This window comes from Pan troglodytes, chromosome 9 (genome assembly GCF_028858775.2).
Source record: "Pan troglodytes isolate AG18354 chromosome 9, NHGRI_mPanTro3-v2.0_pri, whole genome shotgun sequence".
In the NCBI taxonomy this organism is placed as follows: domain Eukaryota; kingdom Metazoa; phylum Chordata; class Mammalia; order Primates; family Hominidae; genus Pan; species Pan troglodytes.
Window position 1 is genome coordinate 295,740 of NC_072407.2, and position 22,803 is coordinate 318,542.

A 22,803-nucleotide genomic window follows, 5' to 3' on the forward strand; every position below is an offset into this window, starting at 1 on the left:
ATCTACATATCCATGGAAATAACTGCGCCGCCATCTGTATAAACATGGAAATATCTACACCGCGATCTGTATAAACATGGAAATATCTACAGCGCCATCTCTATAAACATTGAAATATCTACACTGTCAACTGTAAAAACATTGAAATATCTACAGAGTCATCTGAAAAAACATGGAAATATTTACACCACCATCTGTATAAACATGGAAATAGCTACAATTCCATCTGTATACACATGGAAATATATACACAGACATTAGTAGAAATATGGAAATATCTACACTGCCATCTCCATAAACATGGAACTAACTACTCCGCCATCTGTATAAACATGGAAACATCTACACCGACATCTGTGTGAATAAGGAAATATCTACAATGCCATCTGTATAAAGATATAAATATCTGCACCGCGAGCTGTATAAACATGGAAATATATACATCGCTATCTGTATAAACGTGGAAATACCAACACCGCTATCGGTATAAGCATGGAAATATCTGCAACGCCATCTATATAAACATGGAAATATCTACACCGCCATCTCTATAAACATGGAAATATCTACACCACGATCAGTATAAACATGGAAATATCTACACCGCTATCTGTATAAACATGGAAATATCTCCACTGCTATCTCTAAAAACATCAAAATATCTACACCACCATCTGTATAAACATGGAAATACTTACAAAGTTATCTGTATAAACATGGAAATATCTACACGGTCATCTGTGCATAGATGGAAATATCAACACCGCCATCTGTACAAACACGGAAATATCTGCACCGCTATCTGTATAAACATGGAGACATCTACACCGCGGTCTGTATAAACATGGAAATAACTACACCGCTATCTGTATAAACATGGAAATATCTACACCGCTATCTCTATAAACATGGAAATATCTACACCGTGATCTGTATAAACATGGAAATATTTACACCGCTATCTGAATAAACATGGAATCTTCTACACCATTATCTGTATAAATGTGGAAATATCTACACCGCTTTCTCTATAAACTTGGAAATATCTACACCGCCATCTGTATAAACATGGTAATACCTATGCAGTCATCTGTGTAAACATGGAAATATCTACACCACCATCTGTATAAACATGGAAATATCTATAATGCCATCTTTATACACATGGAAATATGTACACGGCAATCTGTGTTTAGATGGATACATCAACAACGCCATCTGTACAAACACGGAAATATCTACACCGCTATCTGTATAAACATGGAAATATCTACACCGCTATCTCTATAAAAATGGAAATATCTACACCGTGATCTGTATAAACATGGAAATATTTACACCGCTATCTGTATAAACATGGAAACTTCTACACCGTTATCTGTATAAATATGGAAATATCTACACCGCTATCTCTATAAACTTGGAAATATCTACACCGCCATCTGTATAAACATGGAAATAACTATACAGTCATCTGTGTAAACATGGAAATATCTACACCACCATCTATATAAACATGGAAATAACTACAATGCCATCTGTATACACATGGAAATACCTACACGGCAATCTGTGTATAGATGGAAACATCAACAACGCCATCTGTACAAACATGGAAATATCTACACTGCTATCTCTATAAACATGGAAATATCTACACTGCGGTCTGTATAAACATGGAAATATCTACACCGGTATCTGTAAAAACATGGAAATATCTACACCACGATCTGTATAAACATGCAAATATATACACCGCTATCTGTATAAACATGGAAATATCTGCATCGCTATCTCTATAGACATGGAAATATCTACAAAGCCATCTGTATAAACATGGAAATACCTACACAGTCATGTGTAGGAACATGGAAATATCTACACTGCCATCTGTAGAAACATAGAAATATCTACACAGCCCTTTGTATAAATATGGAGATATCTGCATAGGCATCTGTATAAACATGGAAATATCTACACCGCAATCTGTATAAACATGGAAATATCTACAATGCCATCTGTATACACATGGAAATATCTACACTGCCATAAGAATAAACATGTAAATATCTACAATGCTATCTCAACAAACATGGAAATATCTACACCGCCATCTCTCTAAACATGAAAATATCTACACTGCCATCTCCATAAACATGGAACTAACTACTCCGCCATCTGTATAAACATGGAAACCTCTACATCGCCATCTGTGTGAATAAGGAAATATCTACAATGCCATAGGTATAAAGATATAAATATCTGCACCGCGAGCTGTATAAACATGGAAAAATCTGCATCGCTATCTGCATAAATGTGGAAATACCAACACCGCCATCGGTATAAACATGGAAATATCTACAACGCCATCTATATAAACATGGAAATATCTACACCGCTATCTCTATAAACATGGAAATATCCACACCGCCATCTGCATATCCATGGAAATATCTACAATGCCATCTGTATAAAGATGGAACTATCTACACGGCAATCTGTGTACAGATGGAAATATCAACACCGCCATTTGTACAAACATGGAAATATCTACACCGCTATCTGTATAAACATAGAAATACGTACACTGCAGTCTGTATAAACATGGAAATATCTACACCGGTATCTGTATATATATGGAAATATCTACACCACGATCTGTATAAATATGGAAACATTTACACCGCTATCTGCATAAACCTGGAAATATCTACACTGCTATCTCTATAAATATGGAAATATCTACACCGCCTTCTGTATAAACATGGAAATAACTACACACTCATGTGTTGGAAAATGGAAATATCTACACCACCGTTTCTATAAAGATGGAAATATCTACAACGTAATCTGTATAAACATGGAAGTATCTACACAGTGATCTGTATAAACATGGAAATATGTACAGCACTCTCTGAATAAAGATGGAAATATCTACATCATTATCTGTAAAAACATGGAAATATCTAAACCACTATTTGTATAAATATGGAAATATTTACACAGCTATCACAATAAACAAGGAAATATCTACACCGCTATCTCTATAAACATGGAAATATCTACACCGCCATCTGCATATCCATGGAAATATCTATGCCGCCATCTGTATAAACATGTAAATATCTACACGGCCATCTGTATATAGATGGAAATATCAACACTGCCATATGTACAAACACGGAAATATCTACACCGCTATCTCTATAAACATGGAAATATCTACACCGCCATCTCTATAAACATGAAAATATCTGCATTGCCATCTGTAAAAACATGGTAATACCTATACAGTCATCTGTATAAACATGGAAATATCTACAATGCCGTCTGTATACACATGGAAATATCTACACAGCCATCTGTAAAAACATGTAAATATCTACACTGCTATCTCTATAAACATGGAAATATCTACACCACCATCTCTATAAAGATGATAATACCTACACTGCCATCTCCATAAACATGGAACTATCTACTCCGCCATCTGTATAAACATGGAAACATCTACACCGCCATCTGTGTGAATAAGGAAATACCTACAATGCCATCTGTATAAAGATATAAATATCTGCACCGCGAGCTGTATAAACATGGAAATATTTACATCACTATCTGTATAAATGTGGAAATATCAACAGCGCTATCGGTATAAACCTGGAAATATCTACAACGCCATCTATATAAACATGGAAATACCTACACCGCTATCTGTATAAACATGGAAATATCTACACCGCTATCTGTATAAACAAGGAAATATCTTCACCGCCATGTGTAGAAACATGGAAATATCTACACCGCAAACTCTATATGCATGGAAATACCTACAGCGCTATCTGTAGAAATATGGAAATATCTACACCGCTATCTCTATAAATATGGAAATACCAACAACGCTTTCTCTATAAACATGGAGATAATCAAATTGCAATCTCTATAATCATGAAATTATCTACACCACCATCTCTATAAACATGAAAATATCTACACCGCCATCTTCAGAAACATGGCTGTATCTACACCGCCATCTGTATAAACATGGAAATATCTACACCTCTATCTGTATAAACCTGGAAAAATCTTCACTGCCATCTGTATAAAGATGGAAATATCTGCACTGCGAGTTGTATAATTGTGGAAATATCCACACCGCTATCTCTATAAACATGGAAGCACCAACAACGCCATCTGTATAAACATGGAAATATCTACACCGCTATCTGTATAAACATGGAAATAACTACACCGCTATCTGTATAAACCTGGAAAGATCTACACAGCTATCTGTATAAATATGGAAATATCTACAACACTGTCTCTCTAAACATGGAAATGTCAACACCGCTATCTGTATAAACATGGAAATATCTACATCGTTATCTCTATAAACATAAAAATATCTACACTGACATCTGTATAAACATGGAAAAATCTACACCACCATCTGTATAAACATGGAAATATCTACAGGGAAAGCTGAATAAACATGGAAATATCTAGTCAGTCATCTCAATAAACATGGAAATATCTATACCGCTATCTGTATAAACATGGAAATACCCACACCGCTATCTGCATAAACATGGATATAGCCACACCGCTATCTGTATAAACATGGAAATGTCTGCACGGCTATCATTATAAACATGGAAATATCTGCAACCCTATCTCTGTAAACATAGAAATATCTACACGGCTATTTGTGTAAACATGGAAATATCTGTACCGCTATCTGTATAAAGATGGAAATATCTACAGCCCTATCTGTAAAACGTGGAAATATCTACACCGCTCTCTGTAAAAACCTGGAAATATCTACACCGATATCTGTATAAACAAGGAAATATCTACACCGCCATCTATATAAACATGGAAATACCTACACCGCTATATGTATAAATATGGAAATATCCACACCGCTATCTCCATAAACATGGAAATAACCACACCGATTTCTCTATAAACATGGAAATATCTACACTGCAATCTCTATATACATGGAAATATCTACACCGCCATCTCTATAAACATGAAAATTCCTACACCACCATGTTCAGAAACATGGATGTATCTACACCGCCATCTGTCTAAACATGGAAATATCTACACCACTATCTGTATAAACATGGGAATATCTTCACTGCCATCTGTATAAACATGGAAATATCTACACCGCCATCTGCATAAACATGGAAATATCTACACCGCCATCTGTATAAAGATGGAAATATCTACACCACAATCTGTATAAATATGGAAATATCTACACTGCCATCTGTATAAACATGGAATTATCTACACTGCCATCTGTATACACATGGAAATATCTACTCATTCATCCGTATAAACATTGAAATATCTCCACCGCTATCAGTCTAATCATGGAAATATCTCCACCACTATCTGTGTAAACCTGGAAATATCTACACCGCTATCTGAATAAACATGGAAATGTCTACACCGCTATCTGTAAAAACATGGATATATCTTCTCCGCAATCTGTGTAAACATGGAAATATCTCCACCACTATCTGTGTAAACCTGGAAATATCTACATCGCTATCTGTATAAACATGGAAATATCCACACCGCTATCTGCGTAACATGGGAACATTTACACCGCCATCTGTAAAAAACATGGAATTATCCACACAGTCATCTGTATAAACTTGGAAATATCTACACCCCCATCTGTAAAAACATGGAAATATCTACACCGCTGTCTGTATAAATATGGAAATATCTACAACGCTATCTCTATAAACTTGGAAATGTCAACACCGCTATCTGTATAAACATGGAAATATCTACATGGCTATCCCTAAAAACATGGAAATTTCTTCACCGCCTTCTGTATAAACATGTAAATATCTACACTGCCATCTGTATAAACATGGAAAAAACTAAACCGCTGTCACTATAAACATTGCAATATCTACACCGCTATCTGTATCAACATGGAAATATCTACATGGCTATCCCTAAAAACATGGAAATTTCTTCACCGCCTTCTGTATGAACATGTAAATATCTACACTGCCATCTGTATAAACATAGAAAAAACTAAACAGCTGTCACTATAAACATTGGAATATCTACACCGCTATCTGTATAAACGTGGAAATATGTCCACCGCAATCTGTGCAAATATGGAAATATCTACACCTCTATCTCTGTAAATATGGAAATATCTACACCGCTATCTGTATAAACATGGAAATATCTACAACACGATCTATATAAAGATGGATATATCTTAACCGCTATCTGTATAAACATGGAAACATCTACACCGCTATCTGTATAAACATGGAAATATCTACACCGCTATCTGTATAAACATGGATATATCTACATCGCTATCTGTATAAACATGGAAATATCCACACCGCTATCTGTGTAACATGCAAATATTTACTCCGCCATCTGTAAAAAACATGGAAATATCTACACATTCATCTGTATAAACATGGAAATATCTACACTGCCACCTGTATACACATGGAAATATCTACACAGCCATCTGTATAAACATGGAAATATCTACACCGCTATCTCTATAAACATGGAAATACCTGCACCACTATCTTTATAAACACGGAAATATCTACACCGCTATCTGTTTATACCTGGAAATATCTACACCGCCATCTCTATAAACATGAAAATACGTCCACCGCTATCTATATAAACATGGAAATATCTAGACCGCTATCTGTATAAACATTCAAATATCTACATTGCTATCTGTATAAACATGGAAATATCTACACCGCTATCTGTATAAACATGGAAATATCTACACCGCAATTTGTATAAACATGCAAATATCTACAGCGCTATCTATATAAACATGGAGATATCTCCACCGCTATCTGTATAAACATGGAAATATCTACACCGCTATCTTTATAAACATGGAAATATCTACACTGCAATCTCTATAAACATGGAAATATCTACAACACTATCTGTGTAAATATGGAAATATCTTCACAGCTGTCTGTGTAAACATGGAAATATGTACACCGCAATGTGTGTGAATATGGAAATACCTACACCTCTGCCTCTGTAAACATGGAAATATCTACACCACTATCTGTATAAACATGGAAATATCTACACCGCTATCTCTATAAACATGGAAATATCTACACCACAATCTGTATAAACAAGGATATATCGACACCGCTATATGTATAAACATGTTAATATATATACTGCTATCTGTTAAAACATGGAAATATCTACTCCGCTGTCTGTATAAATATGGAAATATCTACACCGCTATCTCTATAAACTTGGAAATGTCAACACCGCTATCTGTATAAACATGGAAATATCTACATGGCTATCCCTAAAAACATGGAAATTTCTTCACCGCCTCCTGTATGAACATGTAAATATCTACACTGCCATCTGTATAAACATGGAAAAAACTAAACCGCTGTCACTATAAACATTGGAATATCTACACCACTATCTGTATAAACGTGGAAATATGTCCACCGCAATCTGTGCAAATATGGAAATATCTACACCTCTATCTCTGTAAATATGGAAATATCTACACCGCTATCTGTATAAACATGGAAATATCAACACCGCTATGTGTATAAACATGGAAATATCTCCACCACTATCTGCATAAACATGCAAATATCAACAGCACTATCTGTATAAACATGGGAATATCTCCACCACTATCTGAATAAACACTGCAATCTCTATAAACATGGAAATATCTACAACACTATCTGTGTAATCATGGAAATACCTACACAGCTGTCTGTGTAAACATGGAAATAAGTACACCGCAATCTGTGTGAAGATGGAAATATCTACCCCTCTGTCTCTGTAAACATGGAAATATCTACACCACAGTCTGTATAAACATGGATATATCTACACCGCTATCTGTATAAACATGGAAATATCTACACTGCTATCTGTATAAACATGGAAATGTCTACTCCGCTATCTCTATAAATATGGAAATATCTACACCGCTATCTCTATAAACATGGAAATGTCAACACCGCTATCTGTATATACATGGAAATATCTACATGGCTAACATTAAAAATATGGAAATATCTTCACCGTATTCAGATCTACAACGCTATCTGTATGAACATGGAAACAGCTACACCGCGATCTCTATAAACATGGATTTGTCTACACCGCTGTCTTTATAAACATGGAAATATCTACACTGCCATCTGTATAAACATGGAAATACCTACACTGCCATCTGTATACACATGGAAATATCTACACAACCATCTGTATAATCATGGAAATATCTACACCGTTATCTCTATAAACATGGAGATACCTGCACCACTATCTCTATAAATATGAAAATATCTACACTGACATTTCCATAAACATGGAACTATGTACACCGCCATCTATATAAACATGGAAATATCTACACTGCCATCTGTATAAAGATCAAAATATCTACACCGCGAGCTGTGTAAACATGGAAATAACTACACCGCTGTATATATAAACTTGGAAATACCAACACCGCTATCTGTATAAACTTGGAAATGTCTACAACGCTATCTGTATAAACATGGAAATATCTACTCCGCTATCTCTATAAACATGGAAATACCTACACCGTTATCCCTGTAAACAAGGAAATACTTACACCGCTCTCTCTATAAACATGGAAATACCTACACCGCTATCTGTATAAACATGGAAATATCTACAACGCTAATTGTGTAATCATGGAAATATCTACACACCTATCTGTGTAAACGTAGAAATATCTACACCGCCGTCTGTAAAAACATGGAAATATCTACAACACTATCTGTATAAACTTGGAAATATCTACACCGCTATCTCTACAAACATGAAAATAACTACACTGCTATCTGTATTAACATGGAAATATCTACACCGTTATCTCTATAAACATGGAAATATCTGCACTGCCATCTGTATAAACATGCAAATATCCTCACAGTCATCTCTATAAACATGGAAATATCTACACCAGCATCTGAATAAACTTGAAAATATCTACACTGCTATTTGTATACACTTGGAAATATGTACACAGCCATCTGTATAAACATGGAAATATCTACACCGCTATCTCTATAAACATGGAAATATCCACACCGCTATCTGTATAAACATGGAAATGTCTAAATCGCTATCTGCATAAAGATGGAAATATCTCCACCGCTGTCTGTATAAACATGCAAATATCGACACCGCTATCTGTATAAACATGGAATTATCTACACCGCTATCTGTATAAACATGGAAAATATACAACAGTATCTCTGTAAACTTGCAAATATCTACACAGCCGTCTGTATAAACATGGAAATATCTACACCGATATCTCTATCAACATGAAAATATCTACACCATCATATCTATAAACGTGGAAATATCTACACCGCCTTCTGCATAGACATGGAAATATCTACATGGCTATCTCTATAAACATGGAAATATCTACACCGCTATCTCTATAAACATGGAAATAGCTAGACAGTCATCTGTATAAACATGGAAATATCTACACCGCCAAGTTTATAAACATGGAAACATCTTCACAGCCATCTGTATAAACATGGAAATATCTACACTGCTATCTGTGTAAAGATGGAAATACCTACACCGCAATCTGTGCAAAGATGGAAATATCTACACCGCAATCTGTGAAAAGATGGAAATATCTACACCGCTATCTGTATAAACATGAAAATATTTCCACTGCTATCTCTATCAACAGAGAAATAACTACACCGCTATGTGTATAAACATGGAAATACCAACACTGCCATCTGTATTAACATGGAAATATCCACACCACCATCTGTATAAAAGTGGAAATATCTACATGGCCATCTCTATAAACATGGAAATATTTACACTGCTATCTGTATAAACATGGAAATACCAACACCGCTATCTCTATGAACGTGGAAATGTCTACACTGCTATCTGTATAAACATGGAAACATCTACTCCGCGATCTGTATGAAAATGGAAATATCTGCACCTCCATCACTATAAACATGTAAATATCTACACTGCCATCTCCATAAACTTGGGACTATCTACAAAGCCATCTGTATAAAAATGGAAATATCTACAATGCCATCTGTATAAAGATGTAAATATCTACAACGCGACCTCTATAAACATGGAAAGATTTATACCACTATCAGTATAAACATGGAAATACCAACACCGCTATCTGTATATACTTGCAAATATCTACACCGATATCTGTATAAACATGGAAATATCTACAAAGCTATCTCTATAAACATGGAAATACCTAAGCCGCTATCTCTATAGACATGGAAATATCTACACCGCTGTCTCTATAAACATGGAAATATATACACAGCCATCTCCACAAACATGGAAATGTCTACAACGCCATCTAAATAAACAAGGAAATAACTACACTGCCATCTATATAAACATGGAAATATCTACACCGCCATCTGTATAAACATGGAAATAACTACACTGCCATCTGTAGAAAGATGGAGTTATCTACACTGCGATCTGTATAAACGTGGAAATATCTACATCATGATCTCTATAAACATGGAAATATCTACACCCATATCTGTAAACATGGAAATATCTACACCGCTATCTGTGCAAAGATGGAAATATCTACACCGCTATCTCTGTAAACATGGAAATACCTACACTGCTATCTCTATACACATGGAAATATCTACACCGCTATCTCTATAAACATGGAAATATCTACACTGCTGTCTCTATAAACATGGAAATACTTACAAAGTGATCTGTAAAAACATGGAAATATCTACACCGCCATCTGTATAAACATGGAAATATCTACACCGTGATCTGTATAAACATGGAAATATCTACAGCGCCATCTCTATAAACATTGAAATATCTACAATGCCATCTGTAAAAACATGGAAATATCTGCACAGTCATCTGAATAAACATGGAAATATCTACACCACCATCAGTATAAACATGGAAATACCTACAATACCATCAGTATACCCATGGAAATATCTACACAGACATCTGTATAAATATGGAAATATCTACATCGCCATCTGTATAAATATGGAAATATCTACACTGCCATCTGTAGAAAGATGGAAATATCTACACCGCTATCTCTATAAATATGGAAATATATACACCGCCATCTCTATAAACATGAAAATATCTACACGGCCATCTCCATAAAGATGGAAGTATCTACTCCGCCATGTGTATAAACACGGAAGTATCTACACCTCCATCTGTGAAAACATGGAAATATCTTCACCGATGTCTGTATAAACATGGAAATATCTACATGGCCATCTGTGTACAGATGGAAATATCAACACCGCCATCTGTACAAACATGGAAATATCTACACCGCTATCTCTATAAACATGGAAATATCTGCTCTGCCATCTGTAAAAACATGGAAATACGTATACAGTCATCTGTATAAACATGGAAATATCTACAATGCCATCTGTATACACATGGAAATATCTACACAGCCATCTGTATAAACATGTAAATATCTACACTGCTATCTCTATAAACATGGAAATATCTACACTGCCATCTCTATAAACATGAAAATATCTACACTGCCATCGCAATAAACATGGAACTAACTACTCCGCCGTCTGTATAAACATGGAAACATCTACACCGCCGTCTGTGTGAATAAGGAAATATCTACAATGCCATCTGTATAAAGATATAAATATCTGCACCGCGAGCTGTATAAACATGGAAATATCTACATCGCTATCTGTATAAACGTGGAAATACCAAGACCGCTATCGGTATAAACATGGAAATGTGTACAACGCCATCTATATAAACATGGAAATATCTACACCGCTATGTCTATAAACATGGAAATACCTACACCGCTATCTCTATAAACATGGAAATATCTACACCGCTATTTGTATAAACATGGAAATATCTACACCGTTATCTGTTTAAACATGGAAATATCTACACTGCGATCTGTATAAACATGGAAATATCTACACCACGATCTCTATAAACATGGAAATATGTTCACCACGATCTGTATAAACATGGAAATATCCACACCGCGATCTGTATAAACATGGAAATATCTACACCGCTATCTGTATAAACATGGAAATATCTACACAGCTATCCCTATAAACAAGGAAATATGTACACTGCCATCTGTATAAACATTTAAATACCTACAAAGTCATCTGTATAAACATTGAAATATCTAAAAAGCCGTCTGTATAAACATGGCAATATCTACACAGCCATCTGTATATACATGGAAATATCTACACCGCTATCTGTATAAACATGGAAATTCCTATACCTTTATCTGTATAAATATGGAAATATCTACACCGCTATCTCCATAAACATGGAAATATGTACACCGCCATCTGTATAAACATGGAAATACCTATACAGTCATCTGTGTAAACATGGAAATATCTACACCACCATCTGTATAAACATGGAAATACCTACAAAGACATCTGTATAAACATGGAAATATCTACAATGCCATCTGTATACACATGGAAATACCTACACGGCAATCTGTGTATAGATGGAAACATCAACACCGCCATCTGTACAAACTTGGAAATATCTACACTGCTATCTCTATAAACATGGAAATATCTACACTGCGGTCTGTATAAACATGGAAATATCTACACCGGTATCTGTATAAACATGGAAATATCTACACCACGATCTGTATAAACATGGAAATATAAACACCGCTATCTGTATAAACATGGAAATATATACACCGCTATCTATATAAACATGGAAATATCTGCACCGCTATCTCTATAGGCGTGGAAATATCTACAAAGCCATCTGTATAAACATGGAAATACCTACACAGTCATGTGTAGGAACATGGAAATATCTACACCGCGATTTGTATGAACATGGAAATATCTACACCACAATTTGTATAAACATGGAAATATCTACACCGCCATCTGTATAAGTATAAAATATTTAAAACGCTATCTCTATAAAAATGGAAATATCTACACTGCTATCTGTATAAACATGGAAATACCCTCAATACTATCTCTATGAACAAGGATATTTCTACACCGCCATCTCTATAAACATGGAAATATCTACACCGCCATCTCTATAAACATGGAAATATCTACACCGCCATCTGTATAAACATGGAAATATCTACACTGCGTTCTGTATAAACATGGAAATGTCTACACCGCGATCTGTATAAACATGGAAATATCTACACCGTGATCTGTATAAACATGGAAATATATACACCGTCATCTGTATAAACATGGAAATACCTACAAAGTCATCTGTATAAACAAGGAAATATCAACACCGCCATCTGTATATACATGGAAATACCTACAAAGTCATCTGTATAAACATGGAAATATATACACAGCCATCTGTATAAACACGGAAATATCTACACAGCCATCTGTATATACATGGAAATATCTACACCGCTATCTGTATAAACATGCTAATATCTACACCGCTATCTGCATAAATGTGGAAATATTTGCACCGCTATCCCTGTAAACATGGTAATATCAACACCGCGATCTGTATAAACATGGAAATAACTACACCGCTGTCTGTATACACATGGAAATATCTACACCGCCATCAACATATCCATAGAAATATCTGCGCCGCCATCTGTATAAACATGGAAATATCTACACGGTCATCTGTGTATAGATGGAAATATCAACACCGCCATCTGTACAAACATGGAAATATCTACACCGCTATCTCTATAAACATGGAAATATCTACACTGCGGTCTGCATAAACATAGAAATATCTACACCGGTATCTGTATAAACATGGAAATATCTACACCACGATCTGTATAAACATGGAAATATTTACACCGCTATCTGTATAAACATGAATATATCTGCACCGCTATCTCTATAAACATGGAAATATCTACAAAGCCATCTGTATAAACACGGAAATACCTACACAGTCATGTGTAGAAACATGGAAATATCTACTCAGCCATCTGTATAAACATGGAAATATCTAAACAGTCCTCTGTATAAATATGGAAATATCTGCATAGGCATCTGTATAAACATGGAAATATCTTCACCGCTATCTGTATATACATGGAAATACCTACACCGCTGTCTCTATAAACATGGAAATATGTACACCGCTATGTGTATAAACATGGAAATATCTCCACTGCTGTCTTTATAAACATGGAAATATCTACACCGCGATCTGTATAAACATGGAAATATCTACACCGCTATCTGTATAAACATGGAAATATCTACACAGCTATCTCTATAAACGTGGAGATATGTACACCGCCATCTGTATAAACATTTAAATACCTACAAAGTCATCTGTATAAACATGGAAATATCTGCAAAGCCGTCTGCATAAACATGGAAATATCTACACAGCCGTCTGTATATACATGGAAATATCTACACCGCTATCTGTATAAACATGGAAATAACTACACCGCTATTTGTATAAACAAGGAAATATCTACACCGTGATCTGTATAAACATGGAAATATTTACACCGCTATCTGTATAAACATGGAAATTTCTACACCGTTATCTGTATAAATATGGAAATATCTACACCGCTATCTCCATAAACATGGAAATATGTACACCGCCATCTGTATAAACATGGAGATACCTATATAGTCATCTGTGTAAACATGGAAATATCTACACCACCATCTGTATAAACATGGAAATATCTACAATGCCATCTGTAAACACATGGAAATACCTTCACGGCAATCTGTGTATAGATGGAAACATCAACACAGCCATCTATACAAACTTGGAAATATCTACACTGCTATCTCTATAAACATGGAAATATCTACACTGCGGTCTGTATAAACATGGAAATATCTACATCGGTATCTGTATAAACATGGAAATATCTACACCACGATCTGTATAAACATGGAAATATATACACCGCTATCTGTATAAACATGGAAATATCTGCACCGCTATCTCTATAGACGTGGAAATATCTACAAAGCCATCTGTATAAACATGGAAATACCTATACAGTCATGTGTAGGAACATGGATATATCTACACCGCGATTTGTATAAACATTTAAATAACTACACCGCGATCTGTATAAACATGGAAATATCTACACCGCTATCTGTATAATTATGATTTATCTATACTGCTATCACTATAAAAATGGAAATATCTACACTGCTATCTGTATAAACATGGAAATATCCTCACTACAATCTCTATGAACAAGGATATATCTACACCGCTATCTCTATAAACATGGAAATATCTTCACCACGATCTGTATAAACATGGAAATATCCACACCGCAATCTGTATAAACATGGAAATATCTACACCGCTATCTGTATAAACACGGAAATATCTACACAGCTATCTCTATAAACATGGAAATATCTACACCGCCATCTGTATAAACATTTAAATACCTACAAAGTCATCTGTATAAACATGGAAATATCTACAAAGCCATCTGTATAAACATGGAAATATCTACACAGCCATCTGTATATACATGGAAATCTCTACAACGCTATCTGTATAAATATGGAAATAACTGCACCGCTATTTGTATAAACAAGGAAATGTCTACACCGTGATCTGTATAAACATGGAAATATTTACAACGCTATCTGTACAAACATGGAAATTTCTACACCGTTATCTGTATAAATATGGAAATATCTACACCGCTATCTCCATAAACATGGAAATATGTACACCGCCATCTGTATAAACATGGAAATACCTATACAGTCATCTGTGTAAACATGGAAATATCTACACCACAATCTGTATAAACATGGAAATACCTATACAGTCATCTGTATAAACATGGAAATATCTACAATGCTATCTCTGTAAACATGGAAATATCTACACAGCCCTCTGTGTAAACTTGGAAAAATCTACACCGCTATCTGTGTAAATTTGGAAATAATTACACCGCAATCTGTGCAAAGATGGAAATATCTACACCGCTATCTGTATCAACATGGAAATGTCTACACTGCCATCTGTATAAACATGGAAATATCTACAGCGCCATCTGTATAAACATGGAAATATCTACACTGCCATCTGTACACACATGGAAATATCTACACAGCCATCTGTATAAACATGGAAATATCTACGCCGCAATCTCTATAAACATGGAAATATCTACACCGCTAACTGTATAAACATGGAAATATCTACATCGCTATCTCTATAAACAGGGAAATATCTCCACCGCTATCTGTATAAACATGGAAATATCTCCACTGCTGTCTGTATAAACATGGAAATATCTACACCGCTATCTGTATAAACATGGAAATATCTCCACTGCTGTCTGTATAAACATGGAAATATCTACACCGCTATCTGTATAAACATGCAAATATCTACACCGCCATCTACATATCCCGGGAAAATTCTGCGCCGCCATCTGTACAAACATGGAAATATCTACACGGTCATCTGTGTATAGATGGAAATATCAACACGGCCATCTGTACAAACATGGAAATATCTGCATCGCTATCTGTATAAACATGGAAATATCTACACCGCGGTCTGTATAAACATGGAAATATCTACACCGCTATCTCTATAAACATGGAAATAACTACACCGCTACCCCTATAAACATGGAAATATCTACACCGTGATCTGTATAAACATGGAAATATTTTCACCGCTATCTGTATAAACATGGAAATTTCTACACCGTTATCTGTATAAATATGGAAATATCTGCACTGCTATCCTTATAAACATGGAAATATCTTCACCGCCATCTGTATAAACATGGAAATACCTATACAGTCATCTGTGTAAACATGGAAATATCTACACCACCATGTGTATAAACATGGAAATATCTACAATGCCATCTGTATACACATGGAAATACCTACACGGCAATCTGTGTATAGATGTAAACATCAACACCGCCATCTGTACAAACATGGAAATATCTACACTGCTATCTCTATAAACATGGAAATATCTACACTGCGGTCTGTATAAACATGGAAATATCTCCACCGGTATCTGTATAAACATGGAAATATCTACACAACAATCTGTATAAACATGGAAATATATACACCGCTATCTGTATAAACATGGAAATATCTGCACTGCTATCTCTATAAACATGGAAATAACTACAAAGCCATCTGTATAAACATGGAAATACGTACACAGTCATGTGTAGGAACATGGAAATATCTACAATGCCATCTGTATAAACATGGAAATATCTACGCAGCCCTCTGTATAAATATGGAAATATCTGCATAGGCATCTGTATAAACATGGAAATATCTGCACCGCTATCTGTATAAACATGGAAATATCTACATCGCTATCTGTATAAACGTGGAAATACCAACACCGCTGTCGGTATAAACATGGAAATATGTACAAGGCCATCCATATAAACATGGAAATATCTACACCGCTATGTCTATAAACATGGAAATACCTACACGGCTATCTCCATAAACATGGAAATATCTACATCCCTATCTGTATAAACATGGAAATAGCTACACCGCTATCTGTATAAACATGGAAATATCTACACCGCGATCTGTATAAGCATAGAAATATCTACACCGCGATCTGTATAAACATGGAAATACCTTCACTATGATCAGTATAAATATGGAAATATCTACACCGCTATCTGTATAAACATGGTAATATCTACACCACCATCTATATAAACAGGGAAATATCTACACCGTCATCTGTATAAACATGGAAATATCTACAATGCCATCTGTAGAAAGATGGAAATATCTACAACGCAATCTGTGTAAACATGGAAATATCTACACCGATATCTGTAAAAACATGGAAATATCTACACCGCTATCTGTATAAACATGGAAATATCTACACCGCGATCTGTCTAAACATGGAAATATCTACAGCGCCATCTCTAAAAACATTGAAATATCTTCACTGCCATCTGGAAATACATGGAAATATCTACACAGTCATCTGAATAAACATGGAAATATCTACACCACCATCTGTATAAACAAGGAAATAACTACAATACCATCTGTATACACATGGAAATATCTACACAGACATCTGTATAAATATGGAAATATCTACAATGCCATCTGTATAAACATGGAAATATCTACACTGCCTTCTGTAGAAAGATGGAAATATCTACACCGCTATCTCTATAAATATGGAAATATCTACACCGCCATCTCTATAAACAGAAAATATCTACACTGCCATCTCCATAAAGATGGAAGTATCTACTCCGCCAGGTGTATAAACACGGAAATATCTACACCACCATCTGTGTAAACATGGAAATATCTACACCGCTGTCTGTATAAACATAGAAATACCTACACCGCCATCTGCATGTCCATGGAAATATCTACACCGCCATCTGTATAAACATGGAAATATCTACACGACCATCTGTGTATAGATGGAAATATCAACACCGCCATCTGTAGAAACATGGAAATATCTACACCGCTATCTCTATAAAGATGGAAATATCTGCACTGCCATCTGTAGAAACATGGAAATACCTACACATTCATCTGTATATACATGGAAATATCTACACGGCCATCTGTGTATAGATGGAAATATCAACACCGCCATCTGTACAAACATGGAAATATCTACACCGCTATCTCTATAAACATGGAAATATCTGCACTGCCATCTGTAAAAACATGGAAATACCTATACATTCATCTGTATAAACATGGAAATATCTACAATGTCATCTGTATACACATGGAAATATCTACACAGCCATCTGTATAAACATGTAAATATCTACACTGCTATCTCTATAAATATGGAAATATCTACACCGCCATCTCTATAAACATGAAAATATCTACACTGCCATCTCCATAAACATGGAACTAACTACTCCACCATCTGTATAAACATGGAAACATCTACACCGCCATCTGTGTGAATAAGGACATATCTACAATGCCATCTGTATAAAGATATAAATATCTGCACCGCGAGCTGTATAAACATGGAAATATCTACATCGCTATCTGTATAAACGTAAAAATACCAACACCGCTATCGGTATAAACATGGAAATATCTACAACGCCATCTATATAAACATGGAAATATCTACACCACTATGTCTATAAACATGGAAATACCTACACCGCTATCTCTATAAACATGGAAATATCTACACCGCTATCTGTATAAACATGGAAATATCTACACCGCGATCAGTGTAAACATGGAAATATCTTCACCACGATCTGTGTAAACATGGAAATATCTACACAACCATCTGTATAAACATGGAATATCTACAATGCCATCTGTATACACATGTAAATACCTACACGGCAATCTGTGTATAGTTGGAAACATCAACACCGCCATCTGTAGAAACTTGGAAATATCTATACTGCTATCTCTATAAACATGGAAATATCTACACTGCGGTCTGTATAAACATGGAAATATCTACACCGGTATCTGTTTAAACATGGAAATATCTACACCACGATCTGTATAAACATGGACTTATATACACCGCTATCTGTATAAACATGGAAATATCTGCACCGCTATCTCTATAGACATGGAAATATCTACAAAGCCATCTATATAAACATGGAAATACCTAAACAGTCATGTGTAGGAACATGGAAATATCTACAGTGCAATCTGTATAAACATAGAAATATCTACACAGCCTTCTGTATAAATATGGAGATATCTGCATAGGCATCTGTATAAACATGGAAATATCTGCACCGCTGTCTGTATAAACATGTAAATTTCTACATCGCTATCTGTATAAACGTGGAAATACCAACTCCGCTATCGGTATAAACATAGAAATATGTACAAGGCCATCCATATAAACATGGAAATATCTACACCGCTATGTGTATAAACATGGAAATACCTACACGGCTATCTCCATAAACATGGAAATATCTACACCGCAATCTGTATAAACATGGAAACATCTACACCGCTATCTGTATAAACATGGAAATATCTACACCACGATCTGTATAAACATGGAAATATCTACACCGCGATCTGTATAAACATGGAAATATCTTCACCACGATCAGTATAAATATGGAAATATCTACACCGCTATCTGTATAAACATGGTAATATCTACACCACCATCTATATAAACATGGAAATATCTTCATAGCCATCTGTATAAACATGGAAATGCCTACACCGCTATCGGTATAAACATGGAAATATCTACACCGCTATGTGTATTAACGTGGAAATATCTCCATTGCTATCTGTATAAACATGGACATATCTCCACCGCCATCTGTACAAACATGGAAATATCTACACCGCTATCTGTATAAACATGGAAATATCTACACTGCGGTCTGTATAAACATGGAAATTTCTACACCGGTATCTGTATAAACATGGAAATATCTACACCACGATCTGTATAAACATGGAAATATTTACACCGCTATCTGTATAAACATGGAAATATCTACACCGCTACCTCTATAAACATGGAAATATCTACAAAGCCATCTGTATAAACATGGAAATACCAACACAGTCATGTGTAGGAACATGGAAATATCTACACCGCGATCTGTATAAACATGGAAATATCAACACCGCGATCTGAATAAACATGGAAATATCTACACCGCTCTCTGTATAAACATGGAAATAAATACACCGCTATTTGTATAAACAAGGAAATATCTACACCACCATCTGTTTAAACATGGAAATATCTACACAGACATCTGTTTATACATGGAAATATCTACACCGCTATCTTTACAAACATGTTAATAACTGCACCGCTATCTGTATAAATGTGGAAATATTTGCACCGCTATCCCTATTAACATGGTAATATCAACAGCGCAATCTGTATAAACATGGAAATATATACACCATGATCTGTATAAACATGGAAATATCTACACCGCAATCTGTATAAACATGGAAATATCTACACCGTGATCTCTATAAACATGGAAATATCTACACCGCTATCTCTATAAACATGGAAATATCTACACCGCTATCTGTATAAACATGGACATATCTACACCGCTATCTGTATAAACATGATAATATCTACACCGCAATCTGTATAAACATGGAAATATCTACACCGCGATCTGTATAAACATGGAAATATCTTCACCACGATCTGTACAATCATGGAAATATCTACACCGCTATCTCTATAAACATGGTAATATCTACACCACCGTCTATATAAACATGGAAATATCTACACCGCCATCTGTATAAACATGGAAATATCTACACCGCCATCTGTATAAACATGGAAATATCTAAACAGCCATGTGTATATACATGGAAATATCTACACCGCTATCTATATAAACATGGAAATAACTACACCGGTATCTGTATAAACATGGAAATATCTACACCGCCATCTAAATATCCATGGAAATATCTGCGCCGCCATCTGTATAAACACGGAAATATCTACACGGTCATCTGTGTATAGATGGAAATATCAACACCGCCATCAGTATAAACATGGAAATATCTACACCGCGGTCTGTATAAACATGGAAATATCTAAACCGCTATCTGTATAAACATGGAAATATCTACACCGTGATCTGTATAAACGTGGAAATATTTACAATTCTATCTGTATAAACATGGAAATATCTACACCGTTATCTGTATAAATATGGAAATACCTACACCGCTATCTCTATAAACATGGAAATATCTACACCGGCATCAGTATAAACATGGAAATACCTACAAAGTCATTTGTATAAACATGGAAATATATACACAGCCATCTGTATAAACACGGAAATATCTACACAGCCGTCTGTATATACATGGAAATACCTACACCGCTATCTGTATAGACATGGAAATAAATACACCGCTATTTGTATAAACAAGGAAATATCTACACCACCATCTGTTTAAACATGGAAATATCTACCCAGACATCTGTTTATACATGGAAATATCTACACCGCTATCTGTATGAACATGTTAATAACTACACCGCTATCTCTATAAATGTGGAAATATTTGCACCGCTATCCCTATAAACATGGTAATATCAACACCGCGATCTGTACAAACATGGTAATATCTACACCATGATCTGAATAAACATGAAAATACTTACACCACGATCTGTATAAATATGGAAATATCTACACCGCTATCCCTATAAACTTAGAAATAACTATACCGCCATCTCTATGAACATGGAAATATCTACACCGCTATCTGCATAAACATGGAAATATCTACACAGTTATCTGTATAAACATGGAAATATCTACACCGCCATCTCTATAAACATGAAAATATCTACACCGCCATCTCTATAAACATGAAAATATCTACACCGCCATCTTAAGAAACATGGATGTATCAACACCGCCATCTGTATAAACATGGAGATATCTACACTGCCATCTGTATAAACTTGAAAATATCTACATGGACATCTGTAGAAAGATGGAAATGTCTACAAAGCGATCTGTATCAACATGGGAATTTCTACACCGCTACCTGTATAAACATGGAAATATCTACACCGCTATCTGTATCAACATGCAAATAACTACACCGCAATCTGTATAAACATGGAAATATGTACAATGCTATCTCTGTAAACATGGAAATATCT